Here is an 18,546-nt window from a genome sequence, read left to right on the forward strand (position 1 = left end):
TTTGGAAAGATGCCCAGTAGTGGTATAACCAGATCATATGGTGGATCCTTTTCCAGGTTTCTAAGGAGCCTCCACACTGATCTCCATAGTGATAGAACTAGTTTGCACTCGCACCAACAGTGTAGAAGAGTTCCTCTTTCCCCACATCCTCACCAATATTTGTTGTTATTTGACTTCTTTATGCTTGCCACTCTGATTGGGGTTAGATGGAATCTCAGTGTAGTTTTGATTTGCATCTCCCTAATGGCTAATGATGTTGAATATCTTTTCATGTATCTATTGGTCATTTGTATCTCTTCTTTTGTGAAGCGTCTATTCAGTTCAGTTGGCCATTTCTTGACTGGGTTATTTGTTTCGCTAGTGTAGAGTCTTTTGAGCTCTTTGTATATTCTGGATATTAGCTCTCTATAGAGGGGTAGCTGTAGTATTAGTGATACCAGAGGGACTCCAGATAATGGAGGGGAAACTTCAGTAAAGACAGGAAGGAAGAGTAGGGAATGAAGAAGGCTGAGGTTCATTAATGGAAAAGCTACATGCAACTATGTATATACATGTGAATATAAATTGTTAACTTGGACACTCAGTATGGGGAGGGAGGGAAATGTGGAAGTGCGGGTGGGGAGAGGGCACCAAGGACTGTGTGAATACATGCTAATATCAACAGGATCCACGTTATGATGTGAGACTATAGTGCACCAATTAAAAATAAATTAATTAAAATATGGAAATGAATGTCAACTGCACTTAACATAATATTTAGTAAATATAAATATCCAGCATAAAATACATCTGAGACAGGCTTTCAGAATTGGATTACCTTGGGCTGGGCGTGGTGGTTCATGCTTGTAATCCTAGTACTTAGGAGGCTGAGACAGGAGGATCCCACAGGTTTGAAGCCAGCCTCAGCTACTTAGTGAGGCTCTCAGCAAGTTAGCGAGACCCTGTTTCCAAATAAAATATAAAATAGGTCTGGAGTATAGTCCAGAGGTAGAAGGCCCCTGGGTTCCATCCCTACTAACACACACACACACACACACACACACACACACACACACAACTGAGCTACTTGCTTGAAAGAGAAATCAGCAAAGTGAAGTATCATTTGGGAAAAGATTCATACATACTTTTATGTGAAATAAGAAAAACAAAACTCCTATATATAATTAAACAATTTTTCAAGCTAAAACAAAACTCATAAAATCATTTGCTGACAGGAAATAGGTTAGCTTCTATATATCAAAAGATAGACAAAAATCAAAATTTAATTTTAGGTTGTAATATAATAAAAATGGTCAATTCTGGAATAGTTATAAATCTCTATGAAAACATACATTACTAAGAAATGAGAATTCCTAGTTGTGTTATTTTACTTGTCCAATTAGCTATGTAGCAGGTTTAAATGCTTCCATTCTACAATTTCCATCCATTTAAAAAGGAATAGTGTAGTACGTCAAATTCCCTAATGTACATGATGTACATTCACAAATATATCAATCAATAAGCCAAACATGAGAAGGAGGAGAGGGAGGAAGTGGGATGGGAAATGGGTAAGGGCTAAATGAGTGATGTGAACATATATGCCTTTAACTTCTTGTATTCCATTAAGATGTATTCCATTGTATTCCATTAAGATGTATTTTATTCATCAATAAAAATTTAAGAAATAAAAAATTCATTTGTTCATTTCAAAAAATTTATCAAAGAACTAATACTGGAGCTCAAACTATAAAACTCTTAAAAGAAAGCATAAGGAAAAGCTTCATAACATTAGATTTGGCAATGAGATTTTTGGTATGACACCAAAAACACAGGCAACAAAAGTAAAAGATAAAATGAACTCAAAATTAAAGTTTTCTGTGTAAAGGGATACTGTAAACTTTCTGAAAAGGCAACCTACAGTACATTATGTGCAAATTACATATCTGATAAGGGGTTAATATTCACGATATATAAAAATTCCATATGACTAAACAACAAAAATGAAGCAATTCAATCTTTAATATGTACTGGACTTAAGAAATTTCTCCAAAGAAGAGTAAAAATGGCCAGAAATCAGATGAAAAGATGCCCAGTATCACTAATCATTAGGGAAATACATATGAAAGCCACAAGGAGATATCACCTCACACCAATTAGAATGACTAATATACAAAAATAATAGTGTTAATGAGAATGCTAAGATGTTGGAACCCTTGTGACTTGTTGGTTACAATGTCAAATATTGCAACTACTAAGGTAAAAGAATATGGCAGTTCCTAAAAATATTAAAAATAGAACTACCATTTGATCCAGAAATTTTACTTCTGAGTATATACCCAGAGAAATGAAAAGCAGAGCCTCGGAGCAACGTTTGTTCATATCTATTTGGTATTACATCATTCTACTAGTTTCTTTGAATTATTTGTACATGACTATTTGGGGAATGTTTCAAATATAATATGCAAAGCTCTGAACTATTGAATCATACTTTCTGTCTTTGAATGGGTCATATTTTTCATAAAACAGGGCATTTTGAATATTATAATATAGCAAAATTGGAAATAAGATTCTCCTCCCTCTTAGTTCTCAGTAATACTTTTAATAGTTATTGCTTTTTTAGTGACTTTCCTGAACTGATTTTGTATCCTTTGTTATATATGGCTAGCTTTTATCCCATTATCTTAATGGACATCAGGTGATTTAAGATAGATTTCTAAAACGCCTGGAACAATCACAACAAATTCCTAGTCTTCACAAATCCAAGAAGTTCACTATTCTGCATTAGCCTTTACTTTATCCTAGTTTAGATCCTTGAAGATCAGGCAGAGGTAGAAGCTTACTGCTTTCTTATGTCTCTTCTGAGCATTACACAGCCCTGTGTGCACATGTCTTCTAAATTACCAGAAATATGTGGGATTTTTTCAAAGTCCTGATTCCCTGAAGCATCTCATTTCCCAGACATTTTCTTTCCCCAAGCCTTTTAAGTTTATCTAGTGTTTGTCTGACTGATAGTTCTAGCCTTAGGAAACCATAGCTAATATATTTTCCTTTAAATGTTTGTGACAAATCCCTCCAAGGTAGCTGTGTCTGCCTTGGGAGATATTTGATTTAGGCAAAACAGAAATAAGCCCTTTCTTTCAGCTAGTCTTTAGAGAGCCACCACACAGGTCAAAACCAACAAACATAATTCCTTATAAATAAGGTCACTTCTAGACCATCCACCACTAGGAACTTTACTAAGCAGACTAGTATGGTAGAATGCTCAATGTTGTCTTCAATTTCCCTTTCTATAGGGCAAGGTGTAGGACAAGAGTAAGTTAAAATGCCATGGATCTCTCCTGAGACTTAGGTTTATAAAAGTATTCTATTGGGAAAGGGCTAATTGGGTGATGGGTGCATGTATGCCTCTACCATCTTGTACTCCATTAAGATGTATGACTACTATGCACCAATAAGAATTTTTAAAAAGCATTTTATTGCCTGCTGGAAACTGTTGATTAGTCTCCAGAATGCTGAAAAAAAAAGTTGATTCTGAGATTATATGCCAGTTTATTTGGTCCATCTGCTGATGTCACACTTTTGGGATTCCCAATTCAATTATTTTTTCTTTTTTGCTGGTGTCAAATTTGATTACATCTTGTGATAGATTTAACAACTGAAATATAGAAAACAAGGAAATGTTATATTTTGACATGGGCAAAAGGAGCTCTACAATTTAGCAGACCCTACTGTAGCCTCTCCTCAATTGCCTAATACTCTGTGGAGCCAAAGAGTAATCCCAATGAATCACAGATTTACATGCAAAAACTAAAATTAAAAAACCTTTCAAAAAGTAAACATAGGTGAAATCTTTCATTATCTGGGACTAGCTGGGGAGTTTTCATATTTGCACCATAAGCAAAATCAATAAAAGGAAATGCCACTAACTTGGACTTCATGAAATTTAAACTCTATTGCTCTGCAAAAGATCTTATTTAGAGAATGAAAAGACAGACTACAAACTAGGATAAAATGTCTGGAAACCATATGTCCAATAAAATACTTATATATACAAAAAACTCCCAGAACTCAACAGTAAAAAGAACAAACAATCAAACTAGAAGATGAAAAATACAGAACGAATCATTTTAAAGAAGATGATACACAGATGGCAACCAGGCACAACAACAGGTATTCAAATTTTAAAAAGGAAAAATGATATTTTCTATTGAAGCTATAAGGTCATATGAAAATTGACTGGCATTCATTTTGTAACAGTAGTGTAGGAATATATTTTGTAACTTTCTGGTACTTATCTATCAGAAATATAAGTTTCCTATTTCTCCCTTGTTCTAAAGAAAAAACTTGCCCAGTGGAAAACTAGCCAACTAGACTAAATTGTGAGGTCTCAGCCAGGCATGGTGGCGCATGCTTGTAATCTCAGTGCTTGGAAGGCTGAGACAGGAGGATCGTACGGGTCCAAAGCCAGCCGGAGCTACTTAGTGAGGCTGTCAGCAACTTAGTGAGACCCTGTTTACAGATGAAGTTTAAAATAGGTCTGGGAGTATAGCCTGGAGATAGAAAAGCCCCTGGGTTCCACCCTCAGTACCACAAAAGAAAATAAACTGTGAGGTCTCACTCCAGACAATGAGGGATGCCACAGTAGGCTACACATCAAGAGGATATAAAGGAGCCCAGACTGCCCATGTAGCGTGCTTGTCCTGATTTATGGTGTATGTGCACTCTTCTGTGCAGAAGTAAAGTACTTTGTCAAATTACTTTTGAGTTCATGAGTATTTATTCAATATTCACCTAGACACAATTGGGGGCTCATCCAGGACATTTCCCCATCAGTTGGGTAAGTGCTGTGGGCTTCCCACCCAAGGAAAAATAGGGGCAAAATACAAGCAATCCCCTTCAGCTGGTCTTTAGGGAGCCACCAAACAGGTCAAAAACCAACAAACATAATTCTTTACAAATAAGGTCACTTCTAGGGCATTCATCACTAGGAATTTTACTAAGCAGGCTAGTATGGTAGAATGCCTAATGTTGTCTTCAACCTCTGCCTAGCTATAGAGCAGGGGGTGGCAGATCACTAATTGATGAGAACCTAGTGGATAAAAGTTTCATGGCAACTTATGAGAAAAGGCCTAAAAGGAGCATAGAAGAAGACCTATAAAAGGACTGGCAGAGCCGGGAGTGGTGGCACATGCTTGTAATCCCCACTCTTGGGAGGCTGAGACAGGAGGATCACACAGGTTCGAAGCCAGCCTCAGCTACTTAGTGAGGCTCTCAGCAACTTGTCTGGGAGTATAGCCCAGAGGTAGAAAGACTCTGGGTTCCACCCCAGTACCACCAAAAAAAAAAAAAAAAAAAAAAAAAAACAACAACAACAACAACAACAAAAAAAAAACCTCACAGGCCAGGCAACTTTGCATGCAAATCAAGGAGAGAAACGCCACAAGGGAAGGTGGCAAAGTATTTCCTTGGTGACCTGGTCATTTCAGAGGTTATTTGAGTGTAAAATGTGTCTGAAGACAAAGGTCAAGGGCAGCATTCTGATCCCATTTTGGAGAGGCATTTCTATACAGCTTAATACAGTAGTCTAAGAAGCACCTAAAGTTTCTGCAAGGGAATTGGGCAGGTAGGAATTTGGCATCTAGGGGAGTGTAAAAGACCCCTGAGAAAGGGGGTTGAGCCTCAACAGTACAAGATGCCCCCCTGCGAAAAAGGGTTGAGCCTGGCTAAACACTCATGGGTATTAAAATTGGGAAATAAAGTAGGTAAAATGCTGATCAGAAAAAGAAAAATGAGGATAAGATCCAATCAAAAAGCCCCTGAGCCGTATGCTTTAATGTGAGGGCAATAATCTTATGAACTAAGAAAAAACAACATATGATTAAATATTGCATTTTCATTTGGACCCAGGAGCCCAGATCAGTACAAGCCAGCTTCAGTTTGGGCCAAATGAGGTTTGGGTATATTAATAATAGATAAATGAGCACTCATAAATTAAGAAAAAATGAATCCAAATACCTTTAGTTCATGTGACATATAAATTTACTTTTGCGGTACTGGGGATAGAACCCAGGGGCATTCCACCTCTGAGCTACAACCCCAGGCCTATTTTTTATTCTTTATTCTGAAAGAGGGTCTCAATGAGTTGCAAAAGGCCTCACTAAGTAGCTGAGGCTGTCCGTGAACCACGATCCTTTTGTTTCAGCCTCCCAAATTCTGGGATTACAAGCGTGCGCCACCATGTCTGGTCCAACATATAAACCTTTAACAAATAAGTTTATCTACATTTGCTATGGTAAAAGTAAGTATTATATAAGGATAACCTAATTAAACAGGCAGAGGAACAAAATCTTAAAACAGTAAAGTATTCAAATTGTGCTATGGATATTAATGTCAGTGTTCAACAAATTGTATACTAAATTTCAGGGGGGAAAAAGTAAAACAGAAAGACTTTAAAATTTTTTAGATTGGTAGTTTGGTCAGAAAGGCATGTGTAAAACTGGAGCTATAAGGTGGCCTCGTTCTGACTCTGTCAGCTGACAGATGGTCTGTTTCAAAGATGATATTTTTTTTCCTCCTGCCTCTCATCTTCTCTTCTTGTTAACAAGTAACAGGCTCTTATCAGTATACTGATCATGGGAATGAAGACCAGACATGCCAAACCTGTGAATCCAAAAAGAATCAACTTGCTGGGCGTGGTGGCGCATGCTTGTAATCCCCGCGCTTGGGAGGCTGAGACAGGAGGAGCCCACAGGTTTGAAGCCAGCCTCAGCTACTTAGTGAGGCTCTCATCAACTTAGTGAGACCCTGTTTCAAAATAAAATATAAAATAGGTCTGGGAGTGTAGCCCAGAGGTAGAAGGCCCCTTGGTTCTACTCCCAGTTCCACCAAAAAAAGAAAAGAATCAACTCAAGGACAACTTAGTCATAACTTATGTCTCTTCTGAGGAGCCCATGTGATCCTAAAAAGCTCACTCTTAAAAGGGACTTGAGAGATGGGCGTGGTGGTGCACGCTTGTAATCCCAGTATTCCCAGCATTCCAGACTCTGTAATCCCAGCCTTCGGGAGGCTGAAGCCGGAGGGTCATAGTTCGTGGACAGTCTCATCTACTTAGTGAGGACCTCCATAACTTAGTGTGACCCTGTTTCAAAATAAAGAATAAAAATATGGTAGCGAGTGTAGGTTGGAAGTCGAATGCCCCTGGGTTCCATTATCAGGCCTGGAAAAAGAAGAAGGACTTGATTTCTTTGTTTAAGGAAGATCTAGGATTTAATTCTAAATTTTTAAGTTCATGGTTTCTCTGGGTTATTAGCAAATCAATACATTTCTTTTTCCTTCTTCCCAAAGGCTTGTTCCAATTATTTGATTTGGCAAATTGGGACAGTTACAAAGTTAGCAATCAAGGCAAGACTTGTCCTCCCACCCTTGTACTATGCTGAAGGAGAGAGGTGAGAAAACTTGCAGAGAGCCAGCTGCTCTGGATTTGGGAGACAAAGAAGACTGACTAGGGTAAGAACCATTTGGAACAGGGTACTTTGCCAAAATGGATAATGAAGACTAGAGACTTCCCTTTAGCTGCCAAGGTTTTTTTCACCTTAGGGACTTCTCACTTTCCTCTCCTTGAGTACAGCTTACTCTGCCATTCCTATTAATTACAGAGGAAGGAAAATGGACGCAGTAAGTCGAAACAACCTTGACCATCTCAGTAAGTTCCTCTTGGAGTACACTCCATAGCCCTTCGATTCCTCACATTTGGGCCCTTTTTGGTGGGGAGGGGGCCCTGAATTGGTTCTCTTTGTGGGAATTTTTGTAACTTCTTTGGTTAAGAGGAGACTGAGGAATTTCATTTGGGGGTTGTCCCCACTGGTAAATGAAGGTTATTGCCTTGCTATCTTATCTGCTGTCTGGACTTTCCTACTAGTCTATTTGTGGGCTCTTTAGGTTGACGCTATCTATGTGTGTCTGTTTGTAGTTACCTTTATGAAATGCCAGTATTGTGTAGGCTCCTGTGGGATTTCTTTGAGGATTCCAGCTAAATGAGTTGGAAGAAATTATGGCTTATATATGAAGTATTCTGAGTATGATGTGATCTCATGGCTAAAATTGTTAGGCTATGGGAAGAAATTCCGGTGTCTTTCTTTTTACAAGTGTCTGTAATTGCAGGATAAGGAGTCTGAACAGCCTGAATCTAAGCTAAAGGTGCAGAGAACAGCATCATCTCCAGTATCTCAGCCTACAAAAATAGTTTGAAAAAAGATTTAATAAACTTAAGACAAAATTATCATCTCTGCTACACTGCCAGAGCTTTGGGGGCAGTGGTATCTGCCATAAATGTGGCAGTTCCCTTGGCTCAGTGGTGGCAGTAAGAATGGTGATACACCTTGATGATGTCACTCCCTGAGTGACACCAGCACCCGAGTGATTTTCTCCAGGTGCAGCACAGGGGGGCGGCTTTCCCCATGGTCTGGTGGCCTGAGCTGTATAAATCTGTAGTGCATCTCCAGTCCTGGAAGTATCACTTTTTAGAAAGTGACACTTCCTCCCCTGTCTTCAGAGACCAAAGGGCTGCTCCTCTGCTCTGTAGACCTAGGGCTGGACTGTCATCACCTGGTCCTAGCTTCTCCCATCTTTGTCAAATGAGAAGGTGTATAAGTATGTGGAAATGGGAACTTCCTGGCTCACTGTCTCCAGGGACCAGCAGCTCCATTTATATGATTTATTAATGTCATCAGATATTACCAAACTATTATTCAAGCTGGATTTTTGTCTCTAGTAAGTTTTGTTTTTAACAGAATAAGTTAATGTTCTGATAACCAGTACCTCAAACACAGGCTATGATATTGACTCCTACTCATTAAAAAGGACAGGTGAAACTGACCTTCTGGGTGCTCAACAACTGAGTCTTCGAGAACAATTGGGAAGTAAAAGGCCTAAAATGTTAGCCAATATTTTGGCTCTAACCATTCAAAGTCAAAAAATACCAAGGGAAAGATCTCACTAAGGCCCCCCTCAACAAATCCAGTGAGTCATCTGACCTAACAAGACAGGGGGACCACAAAGGAGAGATGGGGAGCCATCAATACAGACTATCCAAAAGGAGGGTTATTGGACAAAAAAATGTCCCCTATGCTTCAGTGGAAGCAAATGGTCAGTGATACTGTGACCCACCCTAGCAGATAACACAACTGGCAGAGCAAAAGCCTCACAAATTTTCCTTATAAGTGACTCTGAAGAGCCTTGACTGACCTAACAGTGAAAATTTTGTAGTCAATGTTTGCCTAGCATTGGGCTAATTACCTGGTCTTGAACACCTGGTGGGAAAGTATAAACCAAAATAAGTGTGCTGTTCTGGGGAAAAAGAAGAATCGTACTCATGGAACCATTTAAAAGATTACCACTTAATTTAACTAGCTATTTTCTGGCATTGGCTTCCCCTCATATTCTATATTATAATTTAAAATGGTGCTTTTCCTTGTAGGCTGTGTTCATAGCCACACAATTCACAATTGCCAAAATATGGAATCAGCCAAAATGTCCATCAACAGATGAATAGATTACAAAATAAGGGATATATACACAATGAAATTACAATGAAATTTTACTCAACCATCAAAAAGAAGAAAATTACATCATTTGCAGGGAAATGGATGGAACTGGAGAACATTATGCCAAATAAGATTAGTTAGTCACAAAAAGTAAAAATCAGATGCACTCCCTAATATGCAGAATATAGGGATAAAAAGGGCCATAGGAAGAGCTCTAGATGAAGAAGGAGAAACTATAGATGAGCAAATAAGTTGACCTAACTGAGGAGGATGGAAGAAGGAAGAATGAAATTTCCTAATGTACATGATGTACATTCACAAACATATCAAAGTCAATCACTAAGCCAAATATGAAAAAGTGAGGGGGAGGGAATGGGGTGGGAACTGGGGAAGGGCTAAATGAGGGATCTGTGCATTTATACCTCTACCATCTTGTGCCCCATTAAGATGTATGACTACAATGCACCAATACATAAAAAGGAGTAGAGTTATATAATAAAGGAGGGGGAAGCCAGGCATGGTGGTACACGCTTGTAATCCCAGCATTTGGGAGGCTGAGACCCAAAAATCACAGCTTGTGGACAGTTTCAGCTACTTAGTGAGGCCCTCTACAACTTAGCGAGAGACTCAGTTTCAAAATAAAGAATAAAAAATAGGGAAGGGGGTGTAGCTTGGAGGCCGAATGCCCCTGGGTTCCATCCCCAGACCTGCAAAACAAGGAGAAATTGTAACAAAAATGATATTTCTATAAAATTCATAAGGTCATATAAAAAGTGACAGGTAATAATTTTGTAAAAGTAGCTTAGGAATCCATTTTGTAACTTTCTATTACACAAATCTGTATGTACCACTATTGAAAGTATAGGTTTCCTATTTATCCTTTGTTCTAAAGAAAAAACTTACTCAGTGGGAAACTAGCCAACTGGATTAGATCGTGAGGTCTCACCCCAGCCAATGGGGGATGACACAGTGGGCTATGCATCAGAAGGATAAAAAGGATTCCAGACTCCCCATGTGGAATGCTTGTCCCAATTTATGGTGTGTGTGTACCCTTCTTTACAGAAATGAAGTATCCTGCTGAGTTACTTTTGATTTTATGAGTATTTATTCAGTACTCCCCTCTAAAATCTGTTTCTAACAACCATCATTAGCCATTAGAAAATTAAATTAAAACTATATTGAAATATTATTATGTACCTATACGAATAGCTAGAAGGAAAAATAGTGATCGACATAACAAATGTTGATAATGCTGAAACTGGATTACTCATTCATTGTAGGACAGTAATATTAATTGGGGATGGGAATGGCACACTATAAAATAGTTTGGTAGCCTGGTGTGATGGCGCACGCTTGTAATCCCCGCACTTGGGAGGTGGAGACGGGAGGATTATGCTGGTTCGAATCCAGCCTTGCTGGCTTAAGAGACCCTGTTTCCAAATAAAAATATAAAATAGGTCTGGGAGTGTAGCCCAGAGGTAGAAGAGTTTCTAGGAACCCCAGTACCAATAAATAAATAAATAAATAAATAAATAAATAAATAAATGTTTGGCAGTTTTCTATAAAACTTTATATATAATTACCATCTTATAAGTTGCCGTATAACTACCACATCAACAATTGCATACCTGATCATTTATTCTACAGTAATGAGAACATATGTTCATACAAAAAACCTATACAGCACTTTGATATGCTCCAAACTGGAATTAGCCCAGATTTCCTTTGATATGTAGATGAGTTAACTACAGTATACACAAGAACTGGGATGAAAATCTAGAAAATTATGCTGATTAACAAACTAATCATGCCACACATAGTAGCACATGCCTATACCCTCAGTACTTGGGAAGCTGAGACATGAAGATCCCAAGTTCAAGGTTAATCTCAGTAACTTAGCAAGACCCCATTTCAACATAAAAAATAAAATAAGGTTGGGGCTGTAGCTCAGAGGTAGAATGCCCTTAGATTCAATCCCCAGCAACACACACACACACACACACACACACACACACACACACACACCTAATCACAAAATGTAACATACTATTTTTACTATAATATTTTTGAAATAAAATTGCAGAAATCGAGAACAGACTACTGTTTACCATGGGTAAAGGTAGTGGGGGAGGAACATAAAAATGCAATATAGGGATCTTTACGGTGTTGGTACTGTGTAGTTTTTATCTGTGGTGGTGGAATCATTAACATAGATAAGCAATAAAATTGTGTAGAATTAAAACACATATATACAAATGAACATAAGTAAAACTGGTGAAATATGAATAAGACTGGTGGGCTGTGTTGATAGCAATATCACATTTATGAGAGTATGCAATCATTTTACAAGATATTACCATTAGGAGAAAGGGCAAACTGTACAAAGAATTTCTGTATTATTTCTTAGAACTGGCTATGAATCCACAATTATAACAGAAATTTAAATTAGAAAAATACCATATTCCTTCAAAAATTATTTACTCTGCCACAGAAGCTTCTATATTAATATTAGCAATCATTGGAACTTTAATCTTATATTTCAAATAAGATTAACTGGAATCTTAGTGAGATGAATAAAGATACCATTGTATCCAATTTACCTCCTATCTCACACATTAAAATATATATATAATTTTCTATAGCAAGAATTAAAGTAGGATTACAATAGAAAAATATGATCCACAAGGAAATATGTATATTTTAAAAAGTCTACCTTTACTGATATTTTTGTGGTACTGAAAATGGAAACCAGAGGTATGCTACCTCTGAGCTACAACCCCAGCCCTACTTTTTTATTCTTTATTTTTAAACAGGGTAGCTGGCTGCAAACCTGCCATCCTTTTGTCTCAGCTTCCCAAGTACTGGGATTATAAGCATTCACCACCATGCCTGATTCCTTTTATTGATATTATTAGAATATTTTGAATAATCTTCAGTATAAAATCATTATTAGCAGGAAAGAAACTCTGGCAGCATTAGACTAAAATTTTATATAAAAATAGAATCAAATAATAGCCAAAAAGTTTTAAAAATTTCATATCAGTTTTTTGAGTTCTTTAAATATTCTAGATATTTAGTCTTCTATCATTTAATACTAAACAATAAAGAACCCAATTAAAATGTGCTATTGCACTGAATAAACCCTTTTCAAAAGAATACAAATGGGCAACAAATAAAAGAAAAATGTTCAATATCATTAGCAACCAGGGAAACATAATAAGAACTATGCTGAGATTCCATCTAACTCCAATTAGAATGATAATTGACAATCATCAAGAACACAAACAATAAATGCTGGCGAAGAGCTGAGGAATTAGGAACTCTCATACTCTGTTGGTAGTTCTGTAAATTAGTATAACCACTATGGATATCATGATGTAGGCTCCTCAAAAGATTAGAAATGGAACCACCATATGACTCACTTATCACTCCTCAATATCTTTCCAAAGGAATTAAAGTTAGAATACTTTTAGTAAGCCGGGCGTGGTGGCGCACATGCTTGTAATCCCCGCGCTTGGGAGGCGGAGACAGGAGGATCGCGCAGGTTCAAAGCCAGCCTCGCTGGCTTAAGAGACCCTGTTTCCAAATTTAAAAAATATATATATATATATAAAATAGGTAGTAGCCCAGAGGTAGATGGGTTTCCAGGAACCCTAGTACCATCAAAAAAAAAAAAAGAATACTTTTAGTAATACACGCATGCCCATATTTATAGCAGCAGAATTTACAATAGACAAATCATGGAGCCAACCTAGGTGACCATTATCAGATGAATAAAGAAAATGAAGTATATATATATACAAAGGAACTTTACTCAGCCATAAAAAGAACAAAATTATGTCATTTGCAGGAAAATGGTTAGAACTAAAGAATATTATGCTAAGTATTATTCAGTCTCAGAACGTCAAGGGTACATTTTTTCTCTCATATGTAGAACCTAGAACAAAAATAGGAAAGAAAATGTACCTTAGTCAAATGAGCAGAAAAACTAATAAAAGAGTGGAAGCGGATAGGGGGAGGGAGGTAGATAGGGGGAAAATGAGGCTTGAGGAAGGTAAGTGCTCAAATAAAGTTATATCAATACATAAAGGTATTATTACCAATCTCACTAACATGTATGGAGAAGAAGGAAAGGGAGTGGGGGTGGGATGCAGAGGGAAATACACCAAGTGATGTGTGCATGTATTTATGTATCATTTTGAATCTCACTATAATTATAATGCATCAACAAAATCATAAAATATACCAATAAAATTATAAAGATACAAACTCAGAATCCCAGTATAAATGTGATTTAATTCCAAACGACATACATTTTGTAAGTATAGAATATATGCAAAGTTCTAAGCCATTGCTAAAGGAAAATATAAATTGCATCCTCCAGAAGTTCAGAGTCTAGTGAGAAAGGGAGACATATAAATTACTAATGATGATACATGACAGACTTTGATAAGTGCTATAATAGAGGTGATCTACAGTGCCATAGACAGAGCTCTGAAAATAATTTGTTGTATGATGCAAAAGAAATCACAGTCATTTATGAATCAGTCAAGACATTTCAATATACATTGAACTTCTAACCTTCCTGTAATGTGGCATAGGTATTAAAAGAGAAAACTGCAAACACATTTTATATGTAAGCATATTGTAATTTTAATTAATTCGCTGCAAATTCTAATTCTTTGGTAAGTTTCTAAATAAAATATAATAATATTTTTCTTGGAATATGAAAATTTTATAATACATACTATATATTAAGAAGTAACAAAAACATATTGGGTTAAATTTCTGAAGTATCTGAAATCAGTTAAAATTAATAGAAGATGTTGCTTCATTTCTTTTTCAACTATGATATGTTAGTTGTGTAAAGAGTAAACTATAAAAAGGTAATGAAAATTTAAAGCATATAATGTGTTCTTGGCTTAGATTTCATTTGACCTAAATGTGTTCTTTGTAATCACCCTTGTTCTCTGTGTCTGCAAAAACAAAACAAACAACAACAACAAAAAACCACTCACAGGTGTAACTGGAGGACATTGTACTTATCAATCCAGTAGCATCCTGTATATAACAAAAGGAAATTATTTTTAAAAAATAATGGAAGGTTTCCCAATACATGAGAAGATGATAAAAGACCAGAAATGGAACTTAAAACCACAATGAGATAGCATTTTCACCTATTATCCTATCATATTGACAAAGATATGTTTGAAAGCACAATATATTAGTGAGGGATAGAGAAACACATACATTGTCAGTATAAGTTGGCACAACCTCTATAAAGGACATTCTGGCAATATCTATCAAAATGACAAAGACATATAACATACAAACCAAGAGTTCCATTTCTAGAAATTCACCCTAAAGATAACACATATCTTAATGTGCTCTTATGAGATTATTTGTTACATAAATTCAATGGTAAAAGACAAGAAGCAATCAAAATACTATTCAATAGGGAATTAGTTAAATGAATTATTGTGTATGTATACAATCAAATTATATTATGTAGTCATAGCTCTTTATGCACTAATATAAAATGATCTAAAGCAACATACAAAAATGTGTATAAACAAAGGAATAAAGAATCTCTAAACATGTTTGTGAGTGCCCATGTTTGTGTATGCATCAAATTTCTCTAGAAGTAAAAATAACAAATATTAACAAACACTTCCTCTGGAAAGAATAACTCTGTGGCTGGGACCAAAAGATGTAAGATTTTTAATAGCATACTCTTTTATAACTTTCAAATTTTGAACCATATAAATGTATTACCTACTTAAAGATAAATGTAAGTATAAAAAAGATAAAGAAAAGCAATCCAAAGTAGCACAGGTCATCTGTTAGAGAAAATTATTACAGCTAATTTCCTTTGTCTAATAAACACCTCTGAGCAGGGTAGGGACTAAAGGTACCATTTTATTTCAGTTACAAAATAAGTAGTTAATCAAGCTGATGTTTCTTTTGTGGTGTTATAGTAAGTTTTCCCTAATGAAACTTCTTCCTGATTAGCTGAAAAAAACCTTTTACTTTATCAGATTCTCCAGCTCCAAAAGAAAAAATTTGTTCAAAGAATTAACATTCTAGAATATATCAATCACAGATTTTGAGATATGAATGTATTACTGTATTACCACATTGTGTGGGTTATTACTTTTGAATTAGTGTAGGTGGAACAAACTCATTTTTAAATTTTCTTTTCAAATGTAATCAGTTAATTCTCTCTCTCTCTCACACACACACACATACACACAGACACACGAGTTTTTTTTTTTAGTAAACTTTTATTCAGATAATTATTTCTTCCTCTGCTTTATGAACAATTCTACTATTATATTTGTCACAGTTTGTTATAATTTGTCTCTTTAACAGAATTATGATCTCTTTGAGGGTGAAGAGACTTACACGTTAAGACTAATACATGCATGTTAATGCAAAAGTTTGAGAAATGTCTCACAAAATTCTTCTCTGGCACACTTTCTAATGTAATCATCATTGGCTTTATTCTGATAGATTTAAGCTTGAAGCAATTAAAATCTGTTATCATGTTTTTATTTTTGTGTTGGGAAACTTGGGAAAGCCTACTTTAACCTTGGGAAGTCTATCTGAACATTTCTACATGCGACTACGATTTATTTGACATATAGATCAAATATGCCAATGTGAAAATATTTCTCAAGACATTCTTCAAAAATAGAATTAAATTTTTTATGTATTGTGTATTTGGTTGAATAGTGTCCCCCAAAATTCATGCCCCCCTAGAATCTAAGAATGTAATCTTAAATGAAAAAAGGGTCTTCATAGATGTGATCAAGTTGAGATCACACTGGATTTGGGTAGGACCTAATGTTATAACAGATAATATTATGAGAAAAGAAGTTGGGCATAGTGACACATGCCTGTAATCCTAGTATATGGGAGGCTGAGATATGAGGACTGCAGGTTCAAGAACAACCTCAGGAATTTAGTGAGAGTGAAACTTTGTTTCAAAACCAAAAATTAAAAAACGCTTAGGGTATAGCTCAGAGGTAGAATGTCCCTATGTTTAATTCCCAGTATCCCCCCACACACACACAAATAGGGAAATATGCTCACAAAGACAAACAGGAAGGGAGGATATCATGTTATAACAGAAACTGCAATTTATAGACCAAGGAATATTAGGATTGTTGATAACCACCAGAACCTAGGAAGAGGAAAGAATCTTCTCCTTGAGCCTTCAGAAAGACAGCCAGGTGTCAGAGAAAGAGCTCAGAAAAGGAGAGTCAGAAAGAGAGAGCACATACCTGGAATCCCAGTAATTGGGAGGCTGAGATAAAAAGATTCCAGGTCAGCCTAGGAAGGCCTTATTTCAATACAAAAAATAAAGAAGGGCTAAAAGTACAGCTCTCAAGTAGAATACTCCTGGGTTCAATATCCTGTATCACATATACCCACAATAAAAATGACATTAGGCTTCTATCCTCCAGAACCGTTTGAGAAAAATCTCTGACCGAGAATTTTTGTAGTTTGTTAAGGTATCCCTAAGAAACTAAAAGCTCATGTTAATGGTATTGCCTACTTTCTGAAAAACACTCTAATACTTTTCCAGTCTATTTATAATGAGATAATTCACAGAAGGGTATTATTTTCCACATTACCAAACACAAAGCTCTGTTAGCCAGTTATATCTCAAAGGCCAAGTGAATAAATCACATTCCAGTCTCCAGATTTTGTTTCAGTAATTTGGTTTTTCTCTCAAATTCCCCAAAATACCTCAGCTCTTTATTTGACCACACTACGTCCTAGTCATTTTTCAAGGCCCAGCGGTAGTTCTATCTATCCTAGGGAAGCTTTCTTCCACAAATAGAGGCCACAGTAAGTTCTCCCTTCATTTAATATCCAACACACTTCTTGACAAGAAATTCTCAGACTTTTTATCCAATTCCAAAACCATTCCCCAAATTAGTAACTCACATATAAATAGAAAAACTCATTAGAAAAAAAACATCATATAAAGCCGGGCATGGTGGTGCACGCTTGTAATCCCCGTGCTTGGGAGGCGGAGACAGGAGGATCGTGCAGGTTCTAAGCCAGCCATGCTGGCTTAAGAGACCCTGTTTCAAAAAAAAAAAAAAAAAAAAAAAATATATATATATATATATATATATATATATATATATATATGTATGGGAGTGTAGCCTGGAGGTAGAAGGGTTTCCAGGAACCCTAGTACCAACAAAACAAATTTAAAAGAATCATATATTATCTCTATTTGTAGAAGGCATGACACTATCTTTTTTATTTATTCATTTATGTTTTGGTGGTACTGGGGTTCCTGGAAGCCCTTCTACATCCAGGCTACACTCCCAGACCTATTTTATAATTTTTTTGTGGAAACAGGGTCTCTTAAGCCTGCGTGGCTGGCTTCGAACCTGCGCGATCCTCCTGTCTCTGCCTCCCAAGCTTGGGGATTAAAAGTGTGCACCACCATGCCCGGCAAGGCATGACACTATCTTAGAAGATCCAACAAACTCAATCAAAAGGCTTACAGAACTCATCAACAAATTCAGCCAAGTGTCTGGATACAAAATCAATCTTAAAAAATAAGAAGCTTTCCTGTATGCCAACCATAAATCCACTGAAAAAGAAATCCAGAAAACACTTACACTCAGGATATCCCACAAAAAATAAAATACTTAGTAATACACCTAACCAAGGAGGTCAAAGACCTAAAAGGGAAATTATAAAACACCAAAAGAAATCAAAGAAGACATTAGGAGATAGAAAGATATCCCATGTTCTTGCATAGGCAAATAAATATCATCAAAATGGCCATTCTTCCTAAAATGAACTACAAATAAAATTCATTAACCATTAAATGACCAAAGTCATTATTACTTGCAGACATAGAAAAATAAGTTCTTAAATTCATTTGGAACAACAACAACAACAACAACAACAACACAGAATAGCAAAAGTCGTTCTCAAGAACAAGAACCATGCAGGAAGCATCACAATACCTGACTTCAAACTATTCTACAAA

General features: G+C 36.3%; 1 protein-coding gene across 2 annotated transcripts in view; it reads right to left on the minus strand.

Moving 5' to 3' along the window:
• Nucleotides 1-18,546, minus strand: part of COL4A5 (collagen type IV alpha 5 chain) — a gene marked incomplete at both ends in the record, with an annotated part of 237,249 nt that overhangs the window by 175,988 nt on the left and 42,715 nt on the right. The window lies entirely within an intron of this gene.

Source organism: Muscardinus avellanarius (genome assembly GCF_963383645.1).
Source record: "Muscardinus avellanarius genome assembly, chromosome: X".
NCBI classification, from domain to species: domain Eukaryota; kingdom Metazoa; phylum Chordata; class Mammalia; order Rodentia; family Gliridae; genus Muscardinus; species Muscardinus avellanarius.